At 39.5% G+C, this 20586-nt stretch overlaps 1 protein-coding gene across 1 annotated transcript in view; it reads left to right on the plus strand.

Moving 5' to 3' along the window:
• Positions 1-20586, plus strand: part of tmem163a (transmembrane protein 163a) — a 102071-nt gene that overhangs the window by 75677 nt on the left and 5808 nt on the right. The gene's annotated exons all lie outside the window — the stretch shown is intronic.

Genomic DNA, 20586 nt, shown 5'->3' on the forward strand with positions numbered 1-20586 from the left:
ATGCACGAGTATCTGTGATGATACATTAAAAATACAAGCAAATGTTTTATTTTAACGTGCAAACAGCAGCATACAGAGCAACAACAAAAACTGTATTGACATATACTTAAATTATCACGCATCAGCAGCGGTTCTGAGAACAGAGAAAATCTGAATGAAAAAAAGAATAATATAAATAGGCCTACACTAAATATGTATAAATTAAATAATTACCTAATTAAGATGACAAAACTAAAACACACTGAATCCTTTTAAGCGCTTTGAAGAACTGTACCGGTCTTATTCTTCTCTTCGGACATAAAAATATATAGCAGGCCAGCCAATACCTCAGTGTGCCTAGTTTTTAACATGTCCACATGCTGTACGGATAGGCAGGACCACTGCCTGTTAACTCTTAGATCCGCGAAAAAACACCATCACAAAAACCCTTTCAATTTGCGGTTCGGGACTTCCATCCACTGTCATATGCGTGTGGAGAAGCGCGTGTTTTACAGCGTTCAGCAATAGCCAATCACAGACATGTATGTTGATTATCACTGTGGCCAATCAGAGGAGGCTATGTTACAATCCACTCACCAACCAAAGTGCCGGTTTCAGTTTTGCTGATTTCTACACTTTCGCGAACTCTCTTATTAAAACAAAGAAAGTGTTGGCATTGTATAAATAAGAGATTAATTGTGCAGTGTAAAGGTTATTTTATTACTTTTTAATAACTTTATGAGATTGCGATGAACTACTCTAGGATGAGTGATAGCTTTCCAGTGATTGTAACGGGAGCGCCTATTGCGCACTTTCTAGACTATAATTCATTCAGAATTTGAATACATTCACTCACGGATTCACTCTCTGATAACCCAATAACGCCACTTGCCATTGAGTTGCATATACTACATCTGTTTACTAGGTAAAGGTGAAGCGAAATATGTCTGTACAGCCACACTGCACGTGTCGACACGCACGCGTGAGTAAACAACAACAATAACTTACAAATAGAATTATTTCTTTCACCATGCAGCAAACGTAAAAAAAAAAAAAAAAGAATAGAAAAAAACCCTTTTAAACCGTTTAACTGATAGTAATAATCGGTTAAAATTCTTACTGTCAGTTAACGGTTAAACGGTCAATATGAGCATCCCTAATATATATATATATATCGCCCCTTTCCATACTCAACTTGTTTTTAAAGATATTTTGAAAGAATGAAGCGTTTATAGAGCACTTTATTGTGTATTGCTGTACACCCCCATGAACTGTGTTCATGTTCATGTTAATTCACAGTACATAAATTATATATGAATACTTTTTTAGCTTAATATTAATTAACATTAATAAATGCTATTTATTTATTGGTCATGTTAACTAATATAGTTAATGCTAACAAATAAAACTGAATGGCAACATTTTATATTTTGTGTGTATGTGTCTGTGTGTTGATTTTAAAGTCTAACCCTTTCAATTCTGTAAACTTAAAATCCAAACTAGCAGAGGGTTACTGTGAATGCATGTGCCAACTGGGCACCGTCTTCCTTATTGATTCTTAGTTATGTAGTGCTTAAGAGTGATGTCTTATAACAGGAGGAGTCACCAGCAAAGCAATATCCACACAAAACTTGTACAGATAGGTAACAATGACATTTAAGCAGAAGTGGTGGACGTAAAGCAAGCAATAATAACATTTTGTTATCATCATTAATCATGTTCTAATCATCATCATCAGAGTAAAGGGAAAATTTAGCATATTGGTTGACAGTTGGCATTATCTGAAGTCCTTGCATTGATTGCATTTAATTAAATCAACATTATATTTGGTCAGTCTGATCTAGAGGCCTTAGAGATGTTAAATTGTGAAGATCTTGAGTTTTCATTGAGTTGTTATAACTTAGCCATAAAATGTCTGATCTGCCACAAAATTTACAGGTTTGGTAAGAGTCCTGGCCTGAAGACACCTAAAGACCAATATTCAGATATTATCATAGCGCCACCTGTTGGCAGCAGGATATATCATATCTTTCACTAACTCAAACATACCAAGGTCAATCTGCACCAAACTTCATATGTTTGATGAAAGTGGTGGCCTGAACACATCTACATGCCAATAATCAGTTATAGGCATAGCGCCACCAGCTGGCAGCAGGAAATTTGGCACATTTAAGTGACTTTGACATATTTTTCCTATTTTTACTGTATTAAAAGCATACTACCCACCATTTGCTGTGTTCCTAAAGCCACCGGTCGGCGGTGAGCCCATGTGCGAGGGCCCGTTCATCGCTGCTTGCAGCTTTAATTAGGGCCCGAGCACCGATGGTGTGAGGACCCTATTGGATCTGCTTCGTTTATTATTATTATTATTATTCTTCTTCTCCGGAATGAATCGCATTTTTGAGGGCCTAAACATACCCGAAAACTCATGAAACTTTGCACACACATCAAACCTGGCGAAAATGGATGTCTGATATGGGTTTCAGAGATGGGTGTGGCAAAACGGCTCGATAGCGCCACCTTTACACGTTCCGTGGTGTGCGCTTTCAGCTATGATTCACGTACATGCATGAAAATCGGTACACACATGTAACTCACCAATACCTACAAAAAAGCCTCCTGGGACAAAATCCGAAACCCAACAGGAAGTCGGTTATTATTAATTTTCTTAGCAAAATTTGTGTCATTTTTGCCATTTTCAGGCGTCGTACTTGAACAAACTCCTCCTAGAGATTTACTCCGATCAACAGCAAATTTGGTGAGTCTAATCTAAAGCCCTTTGTGACGTTAAATTGTGAAGATCTAGAGTTTTCATCGGAGGGCGTGTCCGTGGCGGCCTCGCAAATTTCGATGTTTCGCCATGAAAAAGGAAGTTGCTATAACTTAGACATAAAATGTCCGATCTGTCCCAAACCTCACATGTGTGATAACAGTCCTGACCTGATGACATCTACATATCCATATTCAGTTATAGTCATAGCGCCACCTGCTGGCAACAGGAAGTGTCATGCTGTACTCTACAACCAACTCCTCCTAGAGATTTATACAGATCAACACCAAAATCGGTCAGTCAAATATAAAGGCCTTAGTGATGTTAAATTGTGAAGATCTTGAGTTTTCGGTAAAGGGCGTGTCCGTGGCGGCCTGACAAATTTCGAGGTCTCGCCATGGATATAAAACTTGTTATAACTCAGCCATAAAATGTCCGATTTGCCTCAAACTTCACATATTCGATAAGAGTCCTGGCCTGAACACAACTGAAGGCCAATATTCTATTATAATCACAGCGCCACCTGTTGGCAACAGGAAATGACTTGTATCAAACTCCTCCTAGAGATTTAATGATATCAACATTATATTTAATCAGTCTGATCTAGAGGCCTTAGAGATGTTAAATTGCGAAGATCTTGAGTTTTCGTTAAAGGGCATGTCCGTGGCGGCGTGACAAAGTTTGATGTTTCGCCATGGACATAGAAGTTGTTATAACTCAGCCATAAAATGTCCGATCTGCCTCAAACTTCACAGGTTTGGTAAGAGTCCTGGCCTGAAGACACCTAAAGGCCAATATTCAGATATTATCATAGCGCCACCTGTTGGCAGCAGGATATATCATATATTTCACTAACTCAAACATACCAAGGTCAATCTGCACCAAACTTCATATGTTTGATGAAAGTGGTGGCCTGAACACATCTACATGCCAATAATCAGTTATAGGCATAGCGCCACCAGCTGGCAGCAGGAAATTTGGCACATTTAAGTGACTTTGACATATTTCTCATATTTTTACTGTATTAAAAGCATACTACCCACCATTTGCTGTGTTCCTAAAGCCACCGGTCGGCGGTGAGCCCGTGTGCGAGGGCCCGTTCATCGCTGCTTGCAGCTTTAATTATTATTATTCTTCTTCTCCGGAATGAATCGCATTTTTGAGGGCCTAAACATACCCGAAAACTCATGAAACTTTGCACACACATCAAACCTGGCGAAAATGGATGTCTGATATGGGTTTCAGAGATGGGTGTGGCAAAACGGCTCGATAGCGCCACCTTTACACGTTCCGCGGTGTGCGCTTTCAGCTATGATTCACGTACATGCATGAAAATCGGTACACACATGTAACTCACCAATACCTACAAAAAAGCCTCTTGGGACAAAATCCGAAACCCAACAGGAAGTCGGTTATTATTAATTTTCTTAGCAAAATTTGTGTCATTTTTGCCATTTTCAGGCGTCGTACTTGAACGAACTCCTCCTAGAGATTTACTCCGATCAACAGCAAATTTGGTGAGTCTAATCTAAAGCCCTTTGTGACGTTAAATTGTGAAGATCTAGAGTTTTCATCAGAGGGCGTGTCCGTGGCGGCCTCGCAAATTTCGATGTTTCGCCATGAAAAAGGAAGTTGCTATAACTTAGGCATAAAATGTCCGATCTGTCCCAAACTTCACATGTGTGATAACACTCCTGACCTGATGACATCTACATGCCCATATTCAGTTATAGTCATAGCGCCACCTGCAGGCAACAGGAAGTGTCATGCTGTACTCTACAACCAACTCCTCCTAGAGATTTATACAGATCAACACCAAAATCGGTCAGTCTAATATAAAGGCCTTAGCGATGTTAAATTGTGAAGATCTTGAGTTTTCGGTAAAGGGCGTGTCCGTGGCGGCCTGACAAATTTCGAGGTCTCGCCATGGATATAAAACTTGTTATAACTCAGCCATAAAATGTCCGATTTGCCTCAAACTTCACATATTCGATAAGAGTTCTGGCCTGAACACATCTGAAGGCCAATATTCTATTATAATCACAGCGCCACCTGTTGGCAACAGGAAATGACTTGTATCAAACTCCTCCTAGAGATTTAATGATATCAACATTATATTTGGTCAGTCTGATCTAGAGGCCTTAGAGATGTTAAATTGCGAAGATCTTGAGTTTTCGTTAAAGGGCGTGTCCGTGGCGGCGTGACAAAGTTTGATGTTTCGCCATGGACATAGAAGTTGTTATAACTCAGCCATAAAATGTCCGATCTGCCTCAAACTTCACAGGTTTGGTAAGAGTCCTGGCCTGAAGACACCTAAAGGCCAATATGCAGATATTATCATAGCGCCACCTGTTGGCAGCAGGATATATCATATCTTTCACTAACTCAAACATACCAAGGTCAATCTGCACCAAACTTCATATGTTTGATAATAGTGCTGGCCTGAACACATCTACATGCCAATAATCAGTTATAGGCGTAGCGCCACCAGCTGGCAGCGGAGAATTTGGCACATTTAAGTGACTTATGACATATTTCTCCTATATTTACTGTATTAAAAGCATACTGCCCACCGTTTGCTGTTTTCCTAAAGCCACCGGTCGGCGGTGAGCCCGGGTGCGAGGGCCCGTTCATCGCTGCTTGCAGCTTTAATTAGGGCCCGAGCACTACAGTGCGAGGACCCTATTGGAATTGCTCCGTTTATTATTATTCTTCTTCTTCTTCTCCAAAATGAAAAGTCTTTTTGAGGGCCTAAACATGCCCGAAAACTCACGAAACTTTGCACATGCATCAGACCTGGCGAAAATTTACATCTGATATTGTTTTCAAAAGTGGGTGTGGCAAAATGGCTCGATAGCGCCACCTATAAAATTTCAACGGAGTGCGCCTCGAGCTACGTTTCACGTACATGTACGAAACTCGGTACACATATGTAACACTCCAATACCTACAAAAAAGTCTCCTGGTGCAACATCCGAAACCCAACAGGAAGTCCGTTATATTAAATTTCCTGTACGATTTTTGTGCAGTTTTTGCGATTTTCAGGCCTCGTACTTTAACGAACTCCTCCTACAGTTTTTATCCGATGATCTTCAAATTTGCTGAGTGTCATCATCAGGCCTTTGCGATGTTAAATTGCGAAGCTTTAGAGTTTTCGTCGATGGGCGTGTCCGTGGCGGCCTGACAAACTTTGATGTTTCGCCATGAAAAAGGAAGTTGCTATAACTCAGGCATACGATGTCCGATCTGCCTCAAACTTCACATGTTTGATGACAGTCCGGTCCTGAACACATGTCAGTGCACAAATTCAGTTATAGTCATAGCGCCACCTGCTGACAACAGGAAATGACATGTTTAACACTGTTACGGACTCTTAGTAACATATTGAAAAACGTTAACAAGTCGTAAATAGGCTAGCAACATGCTACAAACATGCTAAAACATGCTAGCAACACTTAGCTAAGAGCTAAAGCATGCTATTAATACAAATACAAAAGGAAATTGCTGTAACTCATGTATATACTGTTGAATCTGACCCAAACTTAATATTCAACATGCTACAAAAATAATAAAGCATGCTAGCAACACTTAGCTAATATGCTAAAGCATGCTAATAATACAATAAAACAGGAAGTTACTCTAACTCAGGCATACCATGTCCAATCAGCCCCAAACTTAACATGTTTGATAAGAATCCTGGCCTAAACACACGCCCATGCCTGTATTCAGTTATAGTCATAGCGCCACCAGCTGGTAACAGGAAGCCATATGTTTAATACTGTTGTGGATGACTAGCAACATTTAAAAAAAAATTCAACTACTGTTAAAAAGGGTAGAAACATGCTAGAAACATGCTATAACATGTTAGCAACATTTAGCTAAGTGCTAAAGCATGCTCTTAATGCAATGAAACAGGAAGTTACTGTAACTCAGGCATGCAATGTCCAATCAGCCCCAAACTTCACATGTTTGATAACAGTCGTGACCTGAAGATGTCTACATGCCAATATTCAGTTATAGTTATAGCGCCACCTACTGTCAACAGGAAGTGACATGTTCAACACTGTGACACACTATTAGCAACACACTAAAAAAGCCATTGAGTGCTAAACTAGTTCAAAACGTACTCAAACATGCTAGCAACACTTACTTAGTGCTAAAGCATGTTGTTAAAGACATAAAACAGGAAGTTACTGTAACTCAGGCATGCAATGTCCAATCAGCCCCAAACTTCACATGTTTGATAAGACTCCTGGCCTGAAGATATATACATGCCCATATTCAGTTATAGTCACAGCGCCACCTGCTGACAACAGGAAGTGACGTTTAATGGTGTTACGGACTCCTAGCAACATATTAAAAAGCGTTAGCAAGTTTAAAATAGGCTAGCATCATGCTAGAATCATGTTAAAACATGCTAGCAACACTTAGCTAAGAGCTAAAGCATGATATTAATACAAAGAAAAATAAGTGTAACTCATGCATACAATGTCCAATCTGACCCAAGCCTAATATGTTTGATAAGAGTCCTGGTCTGAACACAAGCCCATGCCCATATTCAGTTAAAGTCATAGTGCCACCTGCTGGCAACAGGAAGTCACATGTTTAATACTGTTGTGGATGCCAAGCAACATTTTAAAAATATCAACAAGTGTTAAATAGGGTAGCAACATGCTAGAAACATGTTAGCAACATTTAGCTAACTGCTAAAGCATACTCTTAATGCAGTGAAACAGGAAGTTACTGTAACTCAGGCATGCAATGTCCAATCAGCCCCAAACTTAATATGTTTGATAAGAGTCCTGGCCTGAATACATTTACATGCCAGTATTTAGTTATAGTCATAGCGCCACCAGCTGGCAACAGCAAATTACTTGTTTTACACTAACTTAAGCATGCAATGTACAATTTGCACCAAACTTGACATGTTTGCCAATAGTCCTGGCCTGAAGACATCTAAAAGCCAATATTTCGTAATAGCGCCACCTGTTGGCAGCAGGATATGTCATGACTTACACTCAAGCATGCCATGTTCAAGCTTCACCAAACTTCATATGTTTCATGAAAGCGCTGGCCTGAACACATCTGCATGCCAATATTCAGTTATAGGCATATCGCCACCAGCTGGCAGCAGGAAGATTGCCACATATCAATGACTTTGACATATTCCTCCTACATTTACTGTGTTAATAGCATAGTGCCCACCATTCGCCACCGATCGGCGGTGAGCCCGAGTGCGAGGGCCCTACCATCGCTGCTTGCAGCTTTAATTATTCTTCTTCTTCTTCTTCTCCAAAATGAAAAGTCTTTTTGAGGGCCTAAACATGCCCGAAAACTCACGAAACTTTGCACATGCATCAGACCTGGCGAAAATTTACATCTGATATGGTTTTCAAAAGTGGATGTGGCAAAATGGCTCGATAGCGCCACCTATAAAATTTCAACGGAGTGCCCCTCGAGCTACGTTTCATGTACATGTACGAAACTCGGTACACATATGTAACACACCAATACCTACAAAAAAGTCTCATGGTGCAACATCCGAAACCCAACAGGAAGTCCGTTATATTGAATTTCCTGTATGATTTTTGTGCAGTTTTTGCCATTTTCAGGCCTCATACTTTAACGAACTCCTCCTACAGTTTTTATCCGATCATCTTCAAATTTGCTGAGTGTCATCATAAGGCCTTTGCGATGTTAAATTGCGAAGCTTTAGAGTTTTCGTCGAAGGGCGTGTCCGTGGCGGCCGGACAAACTTTGGTGTTTCGCCATGAAAAAGGAAGTTGCTATAACTCAGGCATACGATGTCCGATCTGCCTCAAACTTCACATGTTTGATGACAGTCCGGTCCTGAACACACATCAGTGCCCATATTCAGTTATAGTCATAGCGCCACCTGCTGACAACAGGAAATTACATGTTTAACACTGTTACGGACTCCTAGCAACATATTGAAAAGCGTTTACAAGTATTAAATAGGCTAGCAACATGCTACAAACATGCTAAAACATGCTAGCAACACTTAGCTAAGATCTAAAGCATGCTATTAACACAAATACAAAAGGAAATTGCTGTAACTCATGTATATAATGTTGAATCTGACCCAAACTTAATATTCAACATGCTACAAAAATAATAAAGCATGCTAGCAACACTTAGCCAATATGCTAAAGCATGCTAATAATACAATGAAAAAGGAAGTTACTCTAACTCAGGCATACAATGTCCAATCAGCCCCAAACTTAACATGTTTGATAAGAATCCTGGCCTAAACACACGCCCATGCCTGTATTCAGTTATAGTCATAGCGCCACCAGCTTGTAACAGGAAGCCATATGTTTAATACTGTTGTGGATGATTAGCAACATTTAAAAAAAATCAACAACTGTTTAAAAGGGTAGAAACATGCTAGAAACATGCTTTAACATGTTAGCAACATTTAGCTAAGTGCTAAAGCATGCTCTTAATGCAATGAAACAGGAAGTTACTGTACCTCAGGCATGCAATGTCCAATCAGCCCCAAACTTCACATGTTTGATAACAGTCGTGACCTGAAGATGTCTACATGCCAATATTCAGTTATAGTTATAGTGCCACCTACTGTCAACAGGAAGTGACATGTTTAACACTGTGACACACTATTAGCAACACACTAAAAAAGCCATTGAGTGCTAAACTAGTTTAAAACGTACTCAAACATGCTAGCAACACTTACTTAGTGCTAAAGCATGTTGTTAAAGACATAAAACAGGAAGTTACTGTAACTCAGGCATGCAATGTCCAATCAGCCCCAAACTTCACATGTTTGATAAGACTCTTGGCCTGAAGATATATACATGCCCATATTCAGTTATAGTTACAGGGCCACCTGCTGACAACAGGAAGTGATGTTTAATGGTGTTACGGACTCCTAGCAACATATTAAAAAGCTTTAGCGAGTTTTAAATAGGCTAGCATCATGCTAGAATCATGTTAAAACATGCTAGCAACACTTAGCTAAGAGCTAAAGCATGATATTAATACAAAGAAAAATAAGTGTAACTCATGCATACAATGTCCAATCTGACCCAAGCTTAATATGTTTGATAAGAGTGCTGGTATGAACACAAGCCAATGCCCATATTCAGTTATAGTCATAGTGCCACCTGCTGGCAACAGGAAGTCACATGTTTAATACTGTTGTGGATGCCAAACAACATTTTAAAAATATCAACAAGTGTTAAATAGGGTAGCAACATGCTAGAAACATGTTAGCAACATTTAGCTAAGTGCTAAAGCATACTCTTAATGCAATGAAACAGGAAGTTACTGTAACTCAGGCATGCAATGTCCAATCAGCCCCAAACTTCACATGTTTGATAACAGTCCTGGCCTGAAGATATCTACATGCCAATATTCAGTTATAGTTATAGCGCCACCTACTGTCAACAGGAAGTGACATGTTTAACACTGTGACACACTATTAGCAACACACTAAAAAAGCCATTGAGTGCTAAACTAGTTTAAAGCGTACTCAAACATGCTAGCAACACTTACTTAGTGCTAAAGCATGTTGTTAAAGACATAAAACAGGAAGTTACTGTAACTCAGACATGCAATGTCCAATCAGCCCCAAACTTCACGTTTGATAAGAGTCCTGGCCTGAAGATATATACATGCCCATATTCAGTTATAGTCACAGCGCCACCTGCTGACAACAGGAAGTGACGTTTAATGGTGTTACGGACTCCTAGCAACATAATAAAAAGCGTCAGCAAGTTTTAAATAGCTAGCATCATGCTAGAATCATGTTAAAACATGCTAGCAACACTTAGCTGAGAGCTAAAGCATGATATTAATACAAAGAAAAATAAGTGTATCTCATGCATACAATGTCCAATCTGACCCAAGCTTAATATGTTTGATAAGAGTCCTGGTCTGAACACAAGCCCATGCCCATATTCAGTTATAGTGATAGTGCCACCTGCTGGCAACAGGAAGTCACATGTTTAATACTGTTGTGGATGCCAAGCAACATTTTAAAAATATCAACAAGTGTTAAATAGGGTAGCAACATGCTAGAAACATGTTAGCAACATTTAGCTAAGTGCTAAAGCATACTCTTAATGCAATGAAACAGGACATTACTGTAACTCAGGCATGCAATGTCCAATCAGCCCCAAACTTAATATGTTTGATAAGAGTCTTGGCCTGAATACATTTACATGCCAATATTTAGTTATAGTCATAGCGCCACCAGCTGGCAACAGCAAATTACTTGTTTTACACTAACTTAAGCATGCAATGTACAATTTGCACCAAACTTGACATGTTTGCCAATAGTCCTGGCCTGAAGACATCTAAAAGCCAATATTTTGTAATAGCGCCACCTGTTGGCAGCAGGATATGTCATGACTTACACTCAAGCATGCCATGTTCAAGCTTCACCAAACTTCATATGTTTGATAAAAGCACTGGCCTGAACACATCTGCATGCCAATATTCAGTTATAGGCATAGCGCCACCAGCTGGCAGAAGGAAGATTGGCACATATCAATGACTTTGACATATTCCTCCTACATTTTCTGTGTTAATAGCATAGTGCCCACCATTCACCACCGATCGGCGGTGAGCCCGAGTGCGAGGGCCCTACCATCGCTGCTTGCAGCTTTAATTATTATTATTATTCTTCTTATCCGGAATGAATCGCTTTTTTGAGGGCCTAAACATACCCGAAAACTAACGAAACTTTGCACACACATCAGACCTGGCGAAAATGGACGTCTGATATGGGTTGCAGAAGTGGGTGTGGCAAAATGGCTCGACAGCGCCACCTTTAGACGTTCAGCGGTGTGCGCTTTCAGCTGTGATTCACGTACATGCACCGAAATCGGTACACACATGTAACTCACCAATACCTACAAAAAAGCCTCTTGGAACAAAATCCGGAACCCAACAGGAAGTCGGTTAATATTAATATTCTCAGCAAAATTTGTGTCATTTTTGCCTTTTTCAGGCGTCGTACTTGAACGAACTCCTCCTACAGATTTATTCGGATCAACGCCAAATTTGCAGAGTCTAGTCTAAAGCCCTTTGTGACGTTAAATTGTGAAGATCTAGAGTTTTCATCGGAGGGCGTGTCCGTGGCGGCCTCGCAAATTTCGATGTTTCGCCATGAAAAAGGAAGTTGCTATAACTCAGGCATACAATGTCCGATCTGTCCCAAACTTCACATGTGTGATAACACTCCTGACCTGAAGATATCTAGATGCCCATATTCAGTTATAGTCATAGCGCCACCTGCAGGCAACAGGAAGTGTCATGCTGTACTCTACAACCAACTCCTCCTAGAGATTTATTCAGATCAACACCAACATCGGTCAGTCTAATATAAAGGCCGTAGCGATGTTAAATTGTGAAGATCTTGAGTTTTCGGTAAAGGGCGTGTCCGTGGCGGCCTGACAAATTTCGAGGTCTCGCCATGGATATAAAACTTGTTATAACTCAGCCATAAAATGTCCGATTTGCCTCAAACTTCACATATTCGATAAGAGTCCTGGCCTGAACACATCTGAAGGCCAATATTCTATTATAATCACAGCGCCACCTGTTGGCAACAGGAAATGACTTGTATCAAACTCCTCCTAGAGATTTAATGAAGTCAACATTATATTTGGCCATTCTGATCTAGAGGCCTTAGAGATGTTAAATTGTGAAGATCTTGAGTTTTCGTTAAAGGGCGTGTCTGTGGCGGCATGACAAAGTTTGATGTTTCGTCATAAACATATAAGTAGTTATAACTCAGCCATAAAATGTCCGATCTGCCTCAAACTTCACAGGTTTGGTAAGAGTCCTGGCCTGAAGACACCTAAAGGCCAATATTCAGATATTATCATAGTGCCACCTGTTGGCAGCAGGATATATCGTGTCTTTCACTAACTCAAACATACCAAGGTCAATCTGCACCAAACTTCATATGATTGATGAAAGTGGTGGCCTGAACACATCTACATGCCAATAATCAGTTATATGCATAGCACCACCAGCTGGCAGCAGGTAATTTGGCACATTTAAGTGACTTTGATCTATTTTTCCTACATTTACTGTATTAAAAGCATACTGCCCACCGTTTGCTGTGTTCCTAAAGCCACTGGTCGGCGGTGAGCCCGTGTGCGAGGGCCCGTTCATCGCTGCTTGCAGCTTTAATTAGGGCCCGAGCCCAAAAGGGCGAAGGCCCTATTGTTCTTCTAAGGGTTCTTATTTTTTTTTTTTTTTTTATTTTTTTAAACCTTCTGGGCACTTTTGGGGGCCTTAACATACTCAAAAACTCTTGAAAATTTGCACACACGTCGGAATCTGCGGCCATCAGGACGCCACAGAGGCTGGGACCCGGGCGTGGTTCAGGGCCTCTACAGCGCCCCCTGGAACACAGTTTGAAAACTTGATGTACTGCGCACACATACTTGCACGTATTGATATGAAACTCGGTACACATATAGATCTCACTGAGCCAAACAACTTTTGTACTCTATGTCATGGGCTGAACGCAACAGGAAGTGAGATATTTAGGGCTGTTTAAAAAGCGCATGCTCTGGAATTTAACGTACTCCTCCCAGGGTTTCCAGAGGATTGTCACCAAACTCGGTCAGCATGATCTCAAGACATTGGGGACGCTAAATTGCGAGCAGATTTTTGATATCTCAAACGGTTTGGCCGTGGCAAGGCGACAAAGTTATGGCGAGAAATGAGAAACAGGAAGTGTCTAATTACTGTTGCACACATTGCTTGATTCTTATGAAACTTCACCGGTTTGTTTGTTGTATGATGCCGCTTCCATAAATGTGACTATTATGAGTCAAAGTTATAGCGCCACCAACTGGCAGCAGGAAACGTGTCATTTTCAAAATCCTTTGAAATCAGCCTCTTAATTTTACTTGATTTTCTTCAAACTTCATCAAAATCATGTCAAAACACGGCCGATGAGAATATGTAAAGGGGTCGATGATAAATCAAATGCTGTTGCCATGGCAACGTGTCAAACTTTAAAATTAGATTCCTGTCTTTTCGAGGCAGATAACATGCTTAGAATTTCATGAAACTCAACACACACGTCAATATTAATGATAGTTAGACACTGGCAAAAGGTCATAAATGGGCGTGGAGCAGGCACTCTATAGCGCCATCTTTTGACAAAAGTTGGGGGGTTAGTTTTTCCTACAGTCACCAAACTCTGTACATATATTGTTCTCATCAATCTGGACAACTTTCTAAATCAAACTCATTAGCTAAGACCAACAGGAAGCCGGCTATTTTGATTTGAATGTGGATTTTTGGAAAAATCAGGCTGTAAACAAATTCACACTCCTTCTAAGAAAAATAAGGTATTCACACCAAACTTTTTTAACATGAAGAGAAGATTCTGAAGATGTTAAATTGCGAGCGAATTTGGGATATCTTGAACGGTGTTGACGTGGTGATTTTTTAAAGATGTAGGAAAAAAACATAACCGTAATTTTTTTATATCTTTAAAGTGCAGCATCCAAACTCTTTACAACTTTTTTCACACAGAGATCTTATCATTCTGAGCAAGTGGTGTAAATATCAATTTTATACAAGCTTCTATGAATTAAAGAAAATTAAAAAAAGAAATTAGAAACCTGCTGTCACTCTGCCTGTGCCTGTCTGTGTTCAGTCACCATTGAGTCACTGAAGAGTGACTGAAGGGGGGAGGGGTGTAAGGGAGAGAGACCAGTGGAACATGCTGTTTTGCTTAAGACCATCTTTGAGGAAGATGCACATTGCTGTAGCGTAATCGACATAAATATGTCTGATATTTTGAGAAAATATAAAGGGTCATTAAATCTTTCATTGTTTGTATTTTGCAGTTGTTGTTTTTTATTTATTTTTACTGAACTGTACCATGAACTTGTCCTATTCAGTCACATAGCAAAAGATTAAGAAAAATACAACTTTTAAGCATGAGTGAATAATCTTCATTGTAGACAATATTTTCATAGTGTTATTTATTGAATATAAAATTATAATAATTAAAAATTTCAAGACAAACTTTGACAACAAAACAAACTTTGCTGTTATCTGTTCAAAACATCCGAAAACCATCATTTTAAGATCAGTTATATATATATCGCCCCATTAAAACACTCAACTTGATTTTTAAAGATATTTTGAAAGAATTAAGCGTTTATAGAGCACTTTGTGTATTGCTGTACACCCACATGAACTGTGTTCATGTTCATGTTAATTCACAGTACATAAACTAATTTACCTTTAAACAATATATGAATACTTTTTTTTTAGCTTAATATTAATTAACATTAATAAATGCTATTTAATTATTGTTCATGTTAACTAATATAGTTAATGTTAACAAATGAAACTGGATGGCAACATTTTATATTTTGTGTGTATGTGTCTCTGTGTTGATTTTAAAGTGTAACCCTTTCAATTCAGTAAACTTAAAATCCAAACTAGCAGAGGGTTACTGTGAATGCATTTGCCAACTGTGCACCGTTTTCCTTATTGATTCTTAGTTATGTAGCGCTTAAGAGTGATGTCTTATAACAGGAGTCACCAGCAAAGCAATATCCACATACAAATTGTACAGATAGGTAACGATTTAAGCAGAAGTGGTGAATGTAATGCAAGCAATAATAACATTTTGTTATCATCATGAATTACATGTTCTTATCATCATCATCAGAATATAGTGAAAATGTTCACATTTGGCTCACAGTTGGCATTATCTGAAGTCCTTGCAGGGGATTAGGTTTATAGCAAACTCCTCCTAGACATTTAATGAAATCAATATTATATTTGGTCAGTCTGATCTAGAGGCCTTAGAGATGTTAAATTGTGAAGATCTTGAGTTTCAGTAAAGGGCGTGTCCGTGGCGGCCTGACAAAGTTTGATGTTTTGCCATGGACATAGGTGTAATAACTCAGCCATAAAATGTCTGATCTGCCTCAAACTTCAGAGGTTTGGTAGGAGTCCTGGCCTGAAGACACCTAAAGGCCAATATTCAGATATTATCATAGCGCCACCTGTTGACACCAGGATATATCATATCTTTCACTAACTCAAACATACCAAGGTCAATCTGCACCAAACTTCATATGTTTGATAATAGTGCTGGCCTGAACACATCTACATGCTATTTATAGGCATAGCGCCACCAGCTGCCAATGGGAAGTTTGGCACATTTAAATGACTTATGACATATTTCTCATATATTTACTGTATTAAAAGCATACTGCCCACCGTTTGCTGTTTTCCTAAAGCCACCGGTCGGCGGTGAGCCCGGGTGCGAGGGCCCGTTCATCGCTGCTTGCAGCTTTAATTAGGGCCCGAGCACCGATGGTGTGAGGACCCTATTGAATCTGCTCCGTTTATTATTATTATTATTATTCTTATCCGGAATGAATCGCATTTTTGAGGGCCTAAACATACCCGAAAACTAACGAAACTTTGCACACACATCAAACCTGGCGAAAATGGACGTCTGATATGGGTTGCAGAAGTGGGTGTGGCAAAATGGCTCAATAGCGCCACCTTTACACGTTCCGCGGTGTGCGCATTCAGCTGTGATTATCGTACATGCACAAAAATCGGTACACACATGTAACACACCAATACCTACAAAAAAGCCTCTTGAGATAAAATCCGAAACCCAACAGGAAGTCGGTTATTATTAATTTTCTCAGCAAAATTTGTGTAATTTTTGCCATTTTCAGGCGTCATACTTGAACGAACTCCTCCTAGAGATTTATTCCGATAAACACCAAATTTGGTGAGTCTAATCTAAAGCCCTTTGTGACATTAAATTGTGAAGATCTAGAGTTTTCATCGGAGGGCGTGTCCGTGGCGGCCTCGCAAATTTCGATGTTTCGCCATGAAAAAGGAAGTTGCTATAACTTAGGCATAAAATGTCCGATCTGTCCCAAACTTCACATGTGTGATAACACTCCTGACCTGAAGACATCTACATGCCCATATTCAGTTATAGTCATAGCGCCACCTGCAGGCAACAGGAAGTGTCATGCTGTACTCTACAACGAACTCCTCCTAGAGATTTATACAGATCAACTCCAAAATCGGTCAGTCTAATATAAAGGCCTTAGCGATGTTAAATTGTAAAGATCTTGAGTTTTCGGTAAAGGGCGTGTCCGTGGCGGCCTGACAAATTTCGAGGTCTCGCCATGGATATAAAACTTGTTCTAACTCAGTCATAAAATGTCCGATTTGCCTCAAACTTCACATATTCGATAAGAGTCCTGGCCTGAACACATCTCAAGGCCAACATTCTATTATAATCACAGCGCCACCTGTTGGCAACAGGAAATGACTTGTATCAAACTCCTCTTAGAGATTTAATGATATTAACATTATATTTGGTCATTCTGATCTAGAGGCCTTAAAGATGTTAAATTGCGAAGATCTTGAGTTTTCGTCAAAGGGCGTGTCCGTGGTGGCCTGACAAAGTTTGACGTTTCGCCATGGACATAGAAGTTGTTATAACTCAGCCATAAAATATCCGATCTGCCTCAAACTTCACAGGTTTGGTAAGAGTCCTGGCCTGAAGACATCTAAAGGCCAATATTCAAATATTATCATAGCGCCACCTGTTGGCAGCAGGATATATCATATCTTTCACTAACTCAAACATACCAAGGTCGATCTGCACCAAACGTCATATGTTTGATGAAAGTGCTGGCCTGAACACATCTACATGCCAATAATCAGTTATAGGCATAGCGCCACCAGCTGGCAGCAGAAAGTTTGGCACATTTAAGTGACTTTGATCTATTTTTCCTACATTTACTGTATTAAAAGCATACTGCCCACCGTTTGATGTTTTCCTAAAGCCACCGGTCGGCGGTGAGCCCGGGTGCGAGGGCCCGTTCATCGCTGCTTGCAGCTTTAATTATTATTATTCTTCTTATCCGGAATGAATCGCATTTTTGAGGGCCTAAACATACCCGAAAACTAACGAAACTTTGCACACACATCAGACCTGGTGAAAATGGACGTCTGATATGGGTTGCAGAAGTGGGTGTGGCAAAATGGCTCAATAGCGCCACCTTTACACGTTCCGCGGTGTGCGCATTCAGCTGTGATTATCGTACATGCACAAAAATCGGTACACACATGTAACACACCAATACCTACAAAAAAGCCTCTTGAGATAAAATCCGAAACCCAACAGGAAGTCGGTTATTATTAATTTTCTCAGCAAAATTTGTGTCATTTTTGCCATTTTCAGGTGTCATACTTGAACGAACTCCTCCTAGAGATTTATTCCGATCAACACCAAATTTGGTGAGTCTAATCTAAAGCCCTTTGTGACGTTAAATTGTGAAGATCTAGAGTTTTCATCGGAGGGCGTGTCCGTGGCGGCCTCGCAAATTTCGATGTTTCGCCATGAAAAAGGAAGTTGCTATAACTTAGGCATAAAATGTCCGATCTGTCCCAAACTTCACATGTGTGATAACACTCCTGACCTGAAGACATCTACATGCCCATATTCAGTTATAGTCATAGCGCCACCTGCAGGCAACAGGAAGTGTCATGCTGTACTCTACAACCAACTCCTCCAAGAGATTTATACAGATCAACTCCAAAATCGGTCAGTCTAATATAAAGGCCTTAGCGATGTTAAATTGCGAAGATCTTGAGTTTTCGTTAAAGGGCGTGTCCGTGGCGGCCTGACAAATTTCGAGGTCTCGCCATGGATATAAAACTTGTTATAACTCAGCCATAAAATGTCCGATTTGCCTCAAACTTCACATATTCGATAAGAGTCCTGGCCTGAACACATCTGAAGGCCAATATTCTATTATAATCACAGCGCCACCTGTTGGCAACAGGAAATGACTTGTATCAAACTCCTCCTAGAGATTTAATGATATCAACATTATATTTGGTCAGTCTGATCTAGAGGCCTTAAAGATGTTAAATTGCGAAGATCTTGAGTTTTCGTTAAAGGGCGTGTCTGTGGCTGCATGACAAAGTTTGATGTTTCGCCATGGATATAAAACTTGTTATAACTCAGCCATAAAATGTCCGATCTGCCTCAAACTTCACAGGTTTGGTGAGAGTCCTGGCCTGAAGACACCTAAAGACCAATATTCAGATATTATCATAGCGCCACCTGTTGGCAGCAGGATATATCATATCTTTCACTAACTCAAAAATACCAAGGTCAATCTGCACCAAACTTCATATGTTTGATGAAAGTGGTGGCCTGAACACATCTACATGTCAATAATCAGTTATAGGCATAGCGCCACCAGCTGGCAGCAGGAAATTTGGCACATTTAAGTGACTTTGACATATTTCTCCTATTTTTACTGTATTAAAAGCATACTACCCACCATTTGCTGTGTTGCTAAAGCCACCGGTCGGCGGTGAGCCCGTGTGCGAGGGCCCGTTCATCGCTGCTTGCAGCTTTAATTATTGTTGTATTTATATATAATTTCTTTTGTAGGAGAGACGGTGAAATTGACATCGGGACATTTTTTCCGTTAAAAGTGATTTAATTTTGTCATTGCTACAAGCCAACGGATTTGTTCTTTTGCTTAGGCCTATAATTTTAAATGGCAAATGTAATTTTTGTTTTCAGCTACACTTTTCCTAAGCTACTGTGTTGAGAAAAAATGTGACATTTGTATTTTGAATAAAAATAATAAATATGCTACAAATTTTCTACATTTTATTTTCTGCAACACATTTTCCGTATTAACAGCATCTTGACAAGAAGAATAAAAATAAAACAAATTGTTGTACAACCTGCAATTTTTTTGTTATCTCTCTCTTTCGGTTTAAATGTGAGATTCTGGAAACCGATCAAAAAAACAGTCCCGCGCAGACCTCTAGTGTGTACACATCCACCCTATAATGATAAAATCCACCCAGTGCTTTTTTTTTAAATCCCCAATAATAATAATCACTTTTTCATATAAGGCTATTCTGAGACTCTTGGTAAAATTTTGTAGTTCTGCACAGGCCCCTCCTACAATAGTTGATTGACATTGGCATCTTACCTTAGTCCCTCCCTGAGTGAGCTGTGAACAGTCAGAATGCCATTGTTTTGATGCCAAAGCAAGTGTAGACAGGAATGTCTCCTAAGTGATTGAGGTGTTCTGTTGTTGGATGTAATAATGAACATACTCAACATTACTCTCGACATCTGAACCATTTAAGGAAATGCGTTTATGTTCATGCGTATCATTCGTGATCCAGCTTCACCTACAGAAGATTCAACAATTTCGCGGCTAATTGTGTCCAAAGTTCGCAACCTCAGAGAGAACCACTCGTCACCCCATGGCAGAGAGGGGCGGGGTGAGCAGAGCTCATTAGCATTTAAAGTTGATTTAGAGTTGATTTTGACAAGGTAAAAAATATGTTTTTTTTACACAACCATTGAGAATTTTACCCAAAGTATGTTATAGACTTTTCATTAGGACCCTAAAGAATCATCCAATGACCCCTTTAAATAATACAGAACTGAATAAGACAGCAATTGACATATATTCTAAATCTAAAAAAAGAAAATCATTTTGCTGGTGTTAAAGATTTGATTAAAGACATGTATGAAGTGTTTTGGTAGTTTCAGAGCATTTGGAATGTGAAATGAACTGCTGTGTGTGGCTGAAAGAACTTAAAGAGTTTAAAAAAGAAAGACCTATTGAGAAATGTTTCCTAGCGATTAAAAAAGAATGATACTTTTATTTTGATATTTTCTGTTTAATTTTGGTTTAAGTAATTTTCTTGTTTTTTATACTTCTATAAAGCTTTTATTCATTTTTATTTCAGTTTTAGTCATTTTAGTACATAAGCTT

Source organism: Garra rufa, chromosome 8 (genome assembly GCF_049309525.1).
Source record: "Garra rufa chromosome 8, GarRuf1.0, whole genome shotgun sequence".
In the NCBI taxonomy this organism is placed as follows: Eukaryota; Metazoa; Chordata; class Actinopteri; order Cypriniformes; family Cyprinidae; genus Garra; species Garra rufa.